Raw genomic sequence first — 10918 nt, forward strand, 5'->3', positions numbered from 1 at the left:
TAGTGTGAGCGGGCACTAAAATTAAGTTAATCAGTCATAGGTCGATATCCCACAGTGTACAATCCCATCTGTGAGTTGAACGCTCCCTATTTTACTCCATACATTAACTGCTCAGTGTTGATACAAGTGCTGAGGTCAGAGGACGAATCACTGCTGTTAATTTTGACATTCTGGCCATTTGCTATCACCAAAACTGGACCCATGAAAGAGAGACAGCCGGACCCCCTTCTTTCTGCAGTGTGGGGCGAAGGAAAGTGAAGCTCATTACCATCACTGAAGTGCCCTTAACCTCGACTGCTCCAGTGGAGCCTCCAGGTGTGAATGTGTAACTGTGTAATATGACCAGGTCGTTCCTGAAAAAGAAAAAGTAAAAGTTGGAGGCTAACATGGACAGTTTTTCACTGCTGATAATTGCAGTTTAAAAGATATGACATAAAAACAACGTGTGATGCTCCACTCGAAAACTGGAAGCTAGTTAGCCTAGCGTGGCACCTTCCACTTTCTGAGTGGAGTACAAACTTAACAGCCTGATGAGACTTCCTAAAGTAACAGACGTCTCAAATCATTAACAGCATGTGGGCTTAACTATGTGGGCTTATTAAAAAGGGGGGGGGGGGATATCTAAACCTTTGAAAAATGATAATATGCACTGCAGCATCCATATAGTTTATATTTGCTCACACATACAATGAGGAGAATTCTATGAATTTACACCATAAAAATATATGTGAGCTGGAAAGGGAAGCAGACTGTTCATTAAAAGCTGCCTTGACAGTATGTCTCTGTGTCTGTGTGTGTGTGTGAGCTTGCAGGAGGCTGTCTGCATTTGTCAGTGTGTGCTTGTTTATATTGTATCCTCTACATAGGAAGTCCTCTCACCCAGCCCTCAGCCATCATGTGCATGGCTGTCTGTCGGCCGTGTCCTGGGGCGCGGGGGGGCATTAGTCCCAGAGCAGGTTTAATTGGTGTCAAGCAGGCCTCGGTGAAAAGCCATCAGAGACTAGAGATGCTCAGCGAGACAGGAAACCTTTTATTAGGGGACTTCCTCCAACTGCAGGACTCTCTGTGTCCCTGTCTGTCCTATTGTCTCTCCCCATATCCCTCCCTCTTAAAATCTCTCATCGCCGCTCAGTTTCCATCTGCTCTCTTCCTCTCCCACTCACTCTTAGCTGGCTTCAAACATTTACTATTTATCACTCGTCCTCCCTCCCTCGATGCTCGCGCTCTCTCGGTGGTATTGTTTTTTATGTCTGATGTCTGTCCTTGAGTGAGTGAGGGAGTTCGTCTCTGGGGGAATCCGGTGACCACAGAGGCTCACCGAGCCAGCCAGCCTAATGATGAGAGAATTTCCTGACAGCCAGCAGACACACACACACACACACACACACACACACACACACACACACACACACACACACACACACACACACACACACATACTACGAGACACAAGGGATTTTTTTCTCCTACAAATGATCAATTACAATCCTCATAATCGTAACCAGTTAAGTCATTAATTTGGTATTCTCATTGCGTTGTATATTGGACTTGGCAGGTTGTTCATTGGACTGAAACAACCTGCTGATATCAATTTGTCCCCAAAAAGCGTTTCCGTCCATTCTCATGTTCACTATGAAGAAATCTAAGAATAAATTTAGAAAATTAAGGAATAAATAGAGCTGAAATATGACCAAATTAAATGTTTTTACGCTTAGAGAAACAAAGAGAAGAATAGAGGCTGACAGACAGGTTTATTGACTTTGCTCTACCTGCTTCTGCTTCTTCTACTTAATGTCATGCTGCCACTCATCATTACACGCCTCCCCTCCCCCAGAGGGCCCAAAAAATAAAGAATAGAAAGAGTTAAGGTGTTCAGGGTGAACTACCACAACCACAACATCCCAACTTAAGCCGGCTTTTCAACCTACCTTTGATTGGGGACGTTCCGAACAGCTAGAAACACTATTGCCTCCGTCACGGTCGGACAGCATCTCGTACCTTAAAGCTGCCAGAATAGCTTTGGATACTCCCCCCATACCTTCCTGACAATTTCTGTAACTGTCCGAAATCGACAATTGAAATCAACACTTTGATTCACCAGCTGTGTCGAGGTGAGAAACAGTTTGAGCCTTCATTATCCCAAATGCTTCCAACAATGTTCAAACCCGCCAAAATAAGTAATTTATTCATGATAATGAATTTGCCACTAATGCTAAAACTTTTGGGTAAACATCAGGAGACACATCAGAGGTAATCTTTTGGTCATGCAGTTTTCTTTGCCTAAATGGATGAGCAAATTTTAAGAAACGGTTTGATTTTCCTTTTCTATTTCACATGACAAAAAATTAAAACACTACAAGGCCCGTCTTTTCATGTTCCGAGACCGGATGCTGTCATTTAAAAGAGCACCATGTGTAGGACTGCACGTGAGCTTCAGCCCATGTTAAAATGCCGCTGGAAACCTTCTCTTGTATAATTTTACACATGACAAACACGACCTGTCATCCACAGAATTCATTATATTTCCCGTATTTCACCTGTCATAAGAAAATCCCTCAGAGGTTAGCTGAAATTTTTGATGTATTCCTTTTCAAGATGACCCTGAATAAACATGTGAACTTTGGAGTTGTTTTGTTCACCCCTTTTAAACAGGACAAAGAAAAACGCCTTGTATTTCAGTTAGAAGTTGTTTATTTTAAAACAAAAAGAGATAATGAAACACTTTTTGTTTAGTTATACCCGTTTCTGAAAAGAAAATTGAATGACCAACAGATACACCGACCAAGAGAGTAACTTTAACACATCACCTCGTCTGTGAACCTGATTTCTGCCCGATGCTCGTGAGATAGATTTTAATTGGCATTGGTGTTTTTTTAACGATCCCAGGCTACTTTACATCATCAAACTACATCTTTTGTTTCCATTGTTATTATTGAGAGACGATATCAAATGTAGCCATTCAGAACAACTATAAACACTTTTGATTTCCGATGATCGGACAACTCGTACAACAACCTGTGGAGTCTGAACTTTGCTCTTTGACCTCTGCTACAGTGGCTCATATCAACACCTCAGGGTACATGTAGATCAGAGGACATTAATTAATTCTTATACACATTCTTTAACACATATATGCCATCTTAGGGGTGACTGTGCAAATTAAAATGCACAAATTTATGTCATTTATGTCATATTTACATCAGGATAGTTGATGAAAATTTGCCCTAATTAACATTTTATTTGCTAACAATAACGGAAATAAACATTTTCACAGCTCGTCACAGACGGAAAAGCACAAAAGGAATGTTTCAGTTTAGTCATTTATCAAATTAAGACTGCCTTTCTTTCTTTTCACAACACTCACACGCACATTTGCATAAATATACACAAACACATGCTACCCACGCACACACATAAAGATAATGGGGCAGCTGCATTTCTCCACCGCTGCCTGCTGTGTTTTGTCAGCAAGTTTAACTGTAACCGTAACTCTAACTGTAATTACTGTTGCACAAGAGCGAGCAGACAAAGAACACACACACGCACACACACATCTGCAGTGTAGACAACTTCTCTTCCTACACATGCACTTACCCTTGCTGGCACTCATTCAGGCAAACACACAGAGGCACACCTGCCTTTCAGGTAACTGAAGATATATAATGCAATCATATCCTGCACGTCTCTTTTTCCACTTTGGTTTCATGTTTGAATATCAAGCAACAGTGTTGTCATGTTAGCAAAGAGCAAACACGTCTTACTAGGTACGTCTTTTAAGGTGGAACGGTGCCAAATGTGCTACAGGGAACTCTGAGCAGCACGTTTTCAGGCACAACTGAACCAGTCCCATGTGTGCACATACGATGGGAGAACATACCATTCTGTGCCGGTTTGAGTACGTCACAGTACACTGCTGAGAGGTGGAAAAACCATCTTTGTAACAGGAACCAGGAAACGAGGACAAGCAGAGACTCATCCTGACAGCTAAGCTACAACGGTGGACGCCTAACCGCCATTGTTACGAAAGCCTGCACAAAGTTCATTTGTTTCATGACAAGACAAGCTCTCACACTCTTCCAGCGAAACTATCTGGACGATCTCTATGTACCTGCAGGACAGGAGATGTCTTTAAAAACAATCCAGCAGGTTTTGGCCTGTTTCCATAACAACTGCTGTAAATGCCGGCGGGAAAAAAAAAAGAAAGCATCCCACCGTTTATCTTACAACTAGACACTCTGCAATCATCCCTCCTGCCAATCTGTGCCTCTCTTCCCCTCTTTTTCTGTCTTTGTTCCTTTTTTTGCCAAACTCCTCTTTTCTTCTCTTTCAACCTCTCCTCCTCTCTTTCACTCTCTCTGAACTCCCCCTCCACTGCTCCCCCTTTTCTCTTTCTCTCTCTTTCATTTCATTTATTCCTGAATGCCACCCTTTTCTCTAAGTCCCCCTCTTTTTTCTCTTTCTGTCCACCCCCCTCGCTCCCTCCACTTCTTCTCCACCCCTCTCTTGTTCGATCCCTGACTCAACTTTCACATTCCAGGAACATTCCTGTAGGATTAGCCTTTAGCATTCTCAGGCTATGCAGAGGCCACGGCCCCCCCACTGTGACGGTGGCAGGCACTAACGGACGACAGAGAAAAGTGTGTGTGTGTGCGTGTGTGTGTGTGTGTGTGTGTGTGTGTGTTACCCTCTCACTCTCTTTCATCACCGCCCTCCTCCTCCACCTCCTCCTCCCCGCCTGCTGCACCAGTTCCATCGTGCTCAGCTTCCATCACAGTCAGCAGCAACCTTCAATCCTCACCCCCCCGGTGTCCTGGCACAGAGAGGAGCTGTGCGCGTCCCAGCAGATGTACGCATAAGCTCTACCTCACCAATTATCAAATTAGTAAGCCATAACAATAATTACTATCTATTTAATAGTACAAATACATGTAAAAAAAAAACTGTCTGAAAGAACCATTGACGAAAGAAGGATTGAGATCCTGCACTTAACTAAAAGTGGTAATACAACATTGTCAAAAATACTCAATTACAGTTCTACATTCAAAATCTTACTTGAGTAAAAGTGCATAAGTATTATAAACACAGTATATAAAGTATCAGAAGTGAAAGCACTCAGAATGCAAGAAATCACCCCTGTAAATGTTGAACCAAGTCTGCCAATTTCACATACCTCCTCCAGCTGTCGCGATGTCACCGTGATTTGACCTATAGAAACATTGTGTGTGTTTTGCATGTATGTAAATATTTAGCAACAAAAATGTCAGATATGTATAGTTTGGTAAAAACAATAATATTTCCCATTGAAATATTGCATTAAGTAGTAAAATGTACCAGAGACCTCTGGGTAATGTAATGCAAAAACACAACACCAATGGCTGCACACATCACAAGAAAACAGTAAATGATAACACCTGATCTAATATTAGATTGTACAATCTATTCTCTTAAATCTACTAAAATGATTAATTTCATTTATATAACAAAGATTTCTGTAATTAGAATAAAACAGCCATAAAATGACGTGACATTCTAAAAACAAGGTTATTTGCATCTAAAACAGTTAAGGAAATCAGTTAAATGATCTCACCTGATGAACAAAACTGTCTCAATATCACATTAATGACTGTGAGCTGCCTTTGCCGCTCGCCCCGGTTCAAGCTGTACTGAAGCAAAGAGAAAAGAAAAAGTGAACTACTCATCCATCTTTCCTCTCTCTCTGCGTCTCTCTGATGGAGTGTGCGGCCGACTGCAGCTGCCAGAGGCGGCATCGGCACAGCGAGTGGATTAATGTTTATTTCACTCACACTAATGATCCTCAGCACCACGGGTGGTATCTTGTATTGACCCATCCCAATTACTGTCAAACTGACCTGCCCGGTCGTTTCACGAGGAAAGATGGCACTGAGAAAAAGTAAATGAATGACTGAAGGGGAAAAAGAAGCAAAAGGTGTATGATAATTCAAAAAATATTAATTAAAAACACTGTGGAATATGCAGGGACACACACACAGTACATCTATCTCTGCTCTCCTTCCCCCTGCCTCTCTTCCTTTTTTTTTTATCCGAGCCTTCAAGTTAAAAGTAAAACACTATGAGGTAATCGTGGCCTTTTTCCTGTTTGCTCTTCTGGTTCTATAAGGGGGCTTTGTGTCGAGTCAGTGTTACAAGCCAAACTAGTAGCACTGGCCTACCACATGTGGAAACACTCACATCACCTCCCAGGACAAAAAAACTTGGCAGGGACAGACGGGAGGAGGGGTGAGGGTGAGAGGAATAGAGAATAAGTGTGTGTGTGTGTGTGAGAGAGAAAGAGAGGGGGGGGGGGGGGGGGGGGGGGAGAAACCATTTTTGTTCACCTAACCTTAAGTATCACATTACTTCAGCCAAAATAAAAGTGCGATCAGAGCCAAAGACGCGCCTCAAAAACCTCTCAGCTGTTTCCCCCTTCTCTGCTGCCAACATGACTCATTTTTATCCTCACCTCCCCTCCCTCCCTTCACTTCCTCTCCCCCTTTTTGTAATACCCTCAGTCTCGTGCCGATTCAAGAATTTTTGCACAGAATTCAACAATGGATCCCTCCTGCTTTTCAAAATGCATTGTTTCTGTTTCTCCATCTGTTCTGTGTTCAGCTCTTTCTACACTGTGTATCTCAACTGTTTTCACTCTCTCCGCTGCTAATTTCCCGTCTTATCCATCCCCATATCTACAGTAAATCCCTCTCTCCTGGCTCATATTGCAGCTCTTTTCTATGAATGTACAGTACAGTATTCTGTTCCTCCACATCAAGCTGATTGCTTTCTGTCAGACTGTAGTACTGTAGGGGCCCCGGGGGGCCCTGGTCCCTCACATCTAAACATCTGTCCATCCCATTACCATAGCTGCTGCCGAACCTGAGCCCCTTTTACTCATGCTGACAGCAACACTGGCGAGAACGGGAATGATATCCAAGGGAATGCCAGCGTTCCCGGGTGTCTCCTCAAAGCTCCTGATTATGTGAGCCAGCTGGATGAGAGACACGCGGAGTCGCCGGGCGGCGTTCCACAGGGCATCCGATAGGGCCCCGGATGTTTTCAAAGTGTGAGTATGGTCAGGAGCATGTATAGGGATCAGTGTGGGGATGGGAATGCATGCCCTGCGCCGGGCATCAGTCGGCTGGGTCGTTTGGTTGGAATGTGACTCAGGAAACCCATAATGGGGCTTACTGTATGTGCTGTCTGATGACTGTTGTCTTTTAGCACTGTGAGGTACAGAGGAAACGGATATGACCAGGGGTGGTGGTAGTGATGATGATGATGATGATGATGATGATGATGATTATGATGATGAGGATGGAAAAAAGACAATCACCTTTTAACTAATGAGGAGGAAGTAGAAAAACCTTATCTCTTATTTTGAGGGAACTGTTAAACAGCGTAATGAGAAAGTGTTATTAATATACTTATCTACCAAGACACACAAAATGTTGACACTGAGCGCATCTGAAGAACATTTGCTAATAACGTACAGACGGGTGAAAACCAGGAAGGAAAAACCTGAATAAATGAGGGCAGATATCACAAACACCCCGACCGCAGGGGGTCGAGGTCCGTAGGACAAATCTGGCCCACCAGATGTTTCTAGTGATTTTCTTTTAATTATACTATAAATCTCTGTTTACGCTGTTTAATTTTCATGAGGTAAAAATGCTCTTTGAATATGTATTAATTAATTCATCATTTAATTAAGGTAACTTGAGATCCTGGTACTACTTCTGCATTTTAACAATACAATACTTTTGTTTGCTTTTGCTCTTGGCCCATTGACCACCATTAAGTTTGGCTTGATGTATATCATTTGCTATGGCCTTCACAGTGAACACCTGTAGTAGATTTTGGATTTACTTGTCAGTCATCGAAACACCAGATAAGGGAATATCATTTGGAAGAATGGTGTTGGAGATTTAGGGTGCAATCACACTTGGCCCAGTTGTTCCGTACCGTGCCGAAGCACGATTTTCCCACCTCCCCAGGCCCCCCGTTTGCCCGCACTCACATTGCTCCGGCCCCAATCCCGTGCCCCCAAGCATGGTTACCTCTTGTACATACATGTCCACATATGTTGCATACACGTGCTTGTGCTCATGCACACCTCTTCCAACTGTGCCAGGGCCAAGAAAGTGTACTGTGCTTGATTGCTGGTCCGGAGCGCTCACACTAGTCAAACAAACTGGACTTTGGGGGTCAAACATGCTTGGGCACGTGAGTGTGCCCTCGGAGACTTGTAGCATCAATGTCAAGGAGCAATTGAAACTGTTTTGGTGGCACATGTTGGTTCAACACCATCTGTATTTAATTAGTTTCCCCACAAAGGCTTGCTTCTTGTAATATTGTAAAAGTGAAAAAAACTAAAGCAGGTAAATCATTTTTTATGTTTATGTTTGGGTGCTCACAGCATTTAGCATTGTTGGGCTCAGGATGGAAAAAAGATTTTATTCCACAAAATCACCCACAACACAACTCTACCACTGACAGTTAAGTAGGAGATTCAGGTGTGTTATGCTAGTAGCTTCTTATGTCGCCTCGAGCTGCTAGCCTCAAGCAAAGATGAGGAGCGAGTTACAGTGGTCTGGTAATGTCACATTTTTTTCCAGCCCCACGCACACAAATATTTTTCATCTTCAAACTTGTTGTCTTCAGACCCAACTGACAATGACTCAAGTGACATCGCCGGCAATTTGACAGATTTCGTGCTTTTCCCTCTGAAGCCACAATGGGCTCTATACACAATATACAGTAGTACTTAAGAGTAGAGGGGAGGATAAAAAATCATTTTGGTAGCAGAGAAGGGGGAAACAGCTGAGGGGTTTTTTGAGGTGCATCTTTAGCTCTGATCTCACTTTTATTTTGGCTGAAGTAAGGCGATACTTACGGTTAGGCGAGCAGAAATGGTCTCTGTCTCTCCCCCTCTCTCTCACCCACACACACTTATTCTCTATTTCTCTCGCTCTCACCCCTCCTACCGTCTGTCCCTGCCAAAGACATGTGAACAGTTGTGGTAAAATCGGTGAAGATCCCCTTTAGGGCTTGAGAAATTCATGCCATTGGTTTAATACTTAAATAGTCAAAGGACCTGATTTTAACTGAAGAGCTTTTGTTACCCAAATTAAAGCAGGACTCCAGATGCAAACTCTTTGATTTGTGTGCCCGCCATTCACCCCAATCACCACCTGCTTGTTCAGTGTGGTACATTAATATAGCACTTCCTACATTTGAGAAAAATTTGCCAGGGAACATGAGCCCCATAATTGACAAAACAAATAAAAAACTATTTCTAAAAGATGAAACTGCAGCTGAAACACAGGAAGAGTCAAGGGAAAGAGTTCATCTTTACAATCCGTGCAGCCTCTGAGGCGTGAAAATACAGCAGCTTGTGAGCTGAAGCAAAGCTGTATTTTCCAGTGGCATTGATGGAGGGCGAGCCGCCTCGGCTCTGCAGGGACAGTCAATAGCAATTCCAGGGTGAAACTGGAATTTGTGGCCAAACAAGCGAGAGAGAGACAGTTCAGAGATGGATGAAACCACATCCATCAGGACCGGCCGTAGTTACCAAACCAGAACCTTTTCCTGAATAATCACTCAAAACAGGACTCATGTCTGTATGCCTAATTGTGATGCATTTGACAAATTTTTGTTTTCCAGCTTTGTCAGTGTCACGGCGAGCAGGTTACACCAGACCTGAGCTGATCCTCAGCGATTTGTCCTTCAGTTGGACTAAACATAATCCCTCCGCGAGCGTGTTGTGACTTTGACCTCCCGTGTGGCCAGATCAGATAAGAGCTGCAGGTAAACACAAACACTCTGAGAGGAGGGAAAACAAAGCGCCGATGATGAATGACACTCACATGCTCGGGACACACACACACTCGCAGTCTGGCAGTCTAAATGCGGAGACAAAAACCTGCTCTAATGCAAGGATGCTCTTGCACACACACACGCGCACACACACACACACACACAAGAGCAAGCGGTGACCTATCACCCCTGATTGTAGCACACTGAGTAATGAGGGGTCATTTGCTTCAGTTAAATATGTTTAGGCTCGAGGGGGGTTATGACCAGAGGCATAACCACATGCAGACACACTCAGACACACAAAGAGGCATATACATACACAGATGCTTCTTTACATGGACAAAAATATAATATATATAGAAATGAATTTACACTCGCCTATTAATACAAAAACTCTAACAGAGGGAGACACACACACACATGCATGCAAATCTGCAGATGCTATTTCATGTACACATGCACACACAGGCCCCTCCACACACACTACGCACTTGTCTTGTGTAAGTGAGATGTCTTCTGTTTCAACAATGTGTGCAGTGTGTGCTGCTTGCCTTTTCTTCCCTTGGCAGAGTTACCCAATCCCCTGACACGCATTCTGCATGGATGACGCCGAGCTCTTCTCATGACGCCGCCGGAGCCACCCGTTTAGTTCCGCCTCAGCTCTGTACACGCACAGTTCACAGGGTCAGAGGGCCGAGGCGACGCCGCCGGGGTGGGGCAGACTCTGTGTGCGAGCGGGTATGAAAAACCATGAGCGTCGCGTCTCTAATGAACAGCTTTGATCTGCTCGGATCGTCCTTGTCTGGAGATGTAACGTCTGACCTGACCGGGCACAGTACAGTGCCATACAGTGTGGACTCTAACTGACCTTGGATGTGATCTTTGGACACCAGAACGCAGGAATTCAAACCACTGAAAGCACCAAAGAACCTTGTGTTGACCTTGCTGGAAATCAGTAGATAGAGTGGGATTGTGTGTGTTCATGTATGTGTGGGAGTGTTTGCATTTGTGTGTCCTTGCCTGTGGCTATGCCCTCACCTCCGCTGACCCCCAAGAAAGGGCTCAAAGGCGCAGAGGTGACGGTCTC

Source organism: Pagrus major, chromosome 22 (assembly GCF_040436345.1).
Source record: "Pagrus major chromosome 22, Pma_NU_1.0".
Classification (NCBI taxonomy): domain Eukaryota; kingdom Metazoa; phylum Chordata; class Actinopteri; order Spariformes; family Sparidae; genus Pagrus; species Pagrus major.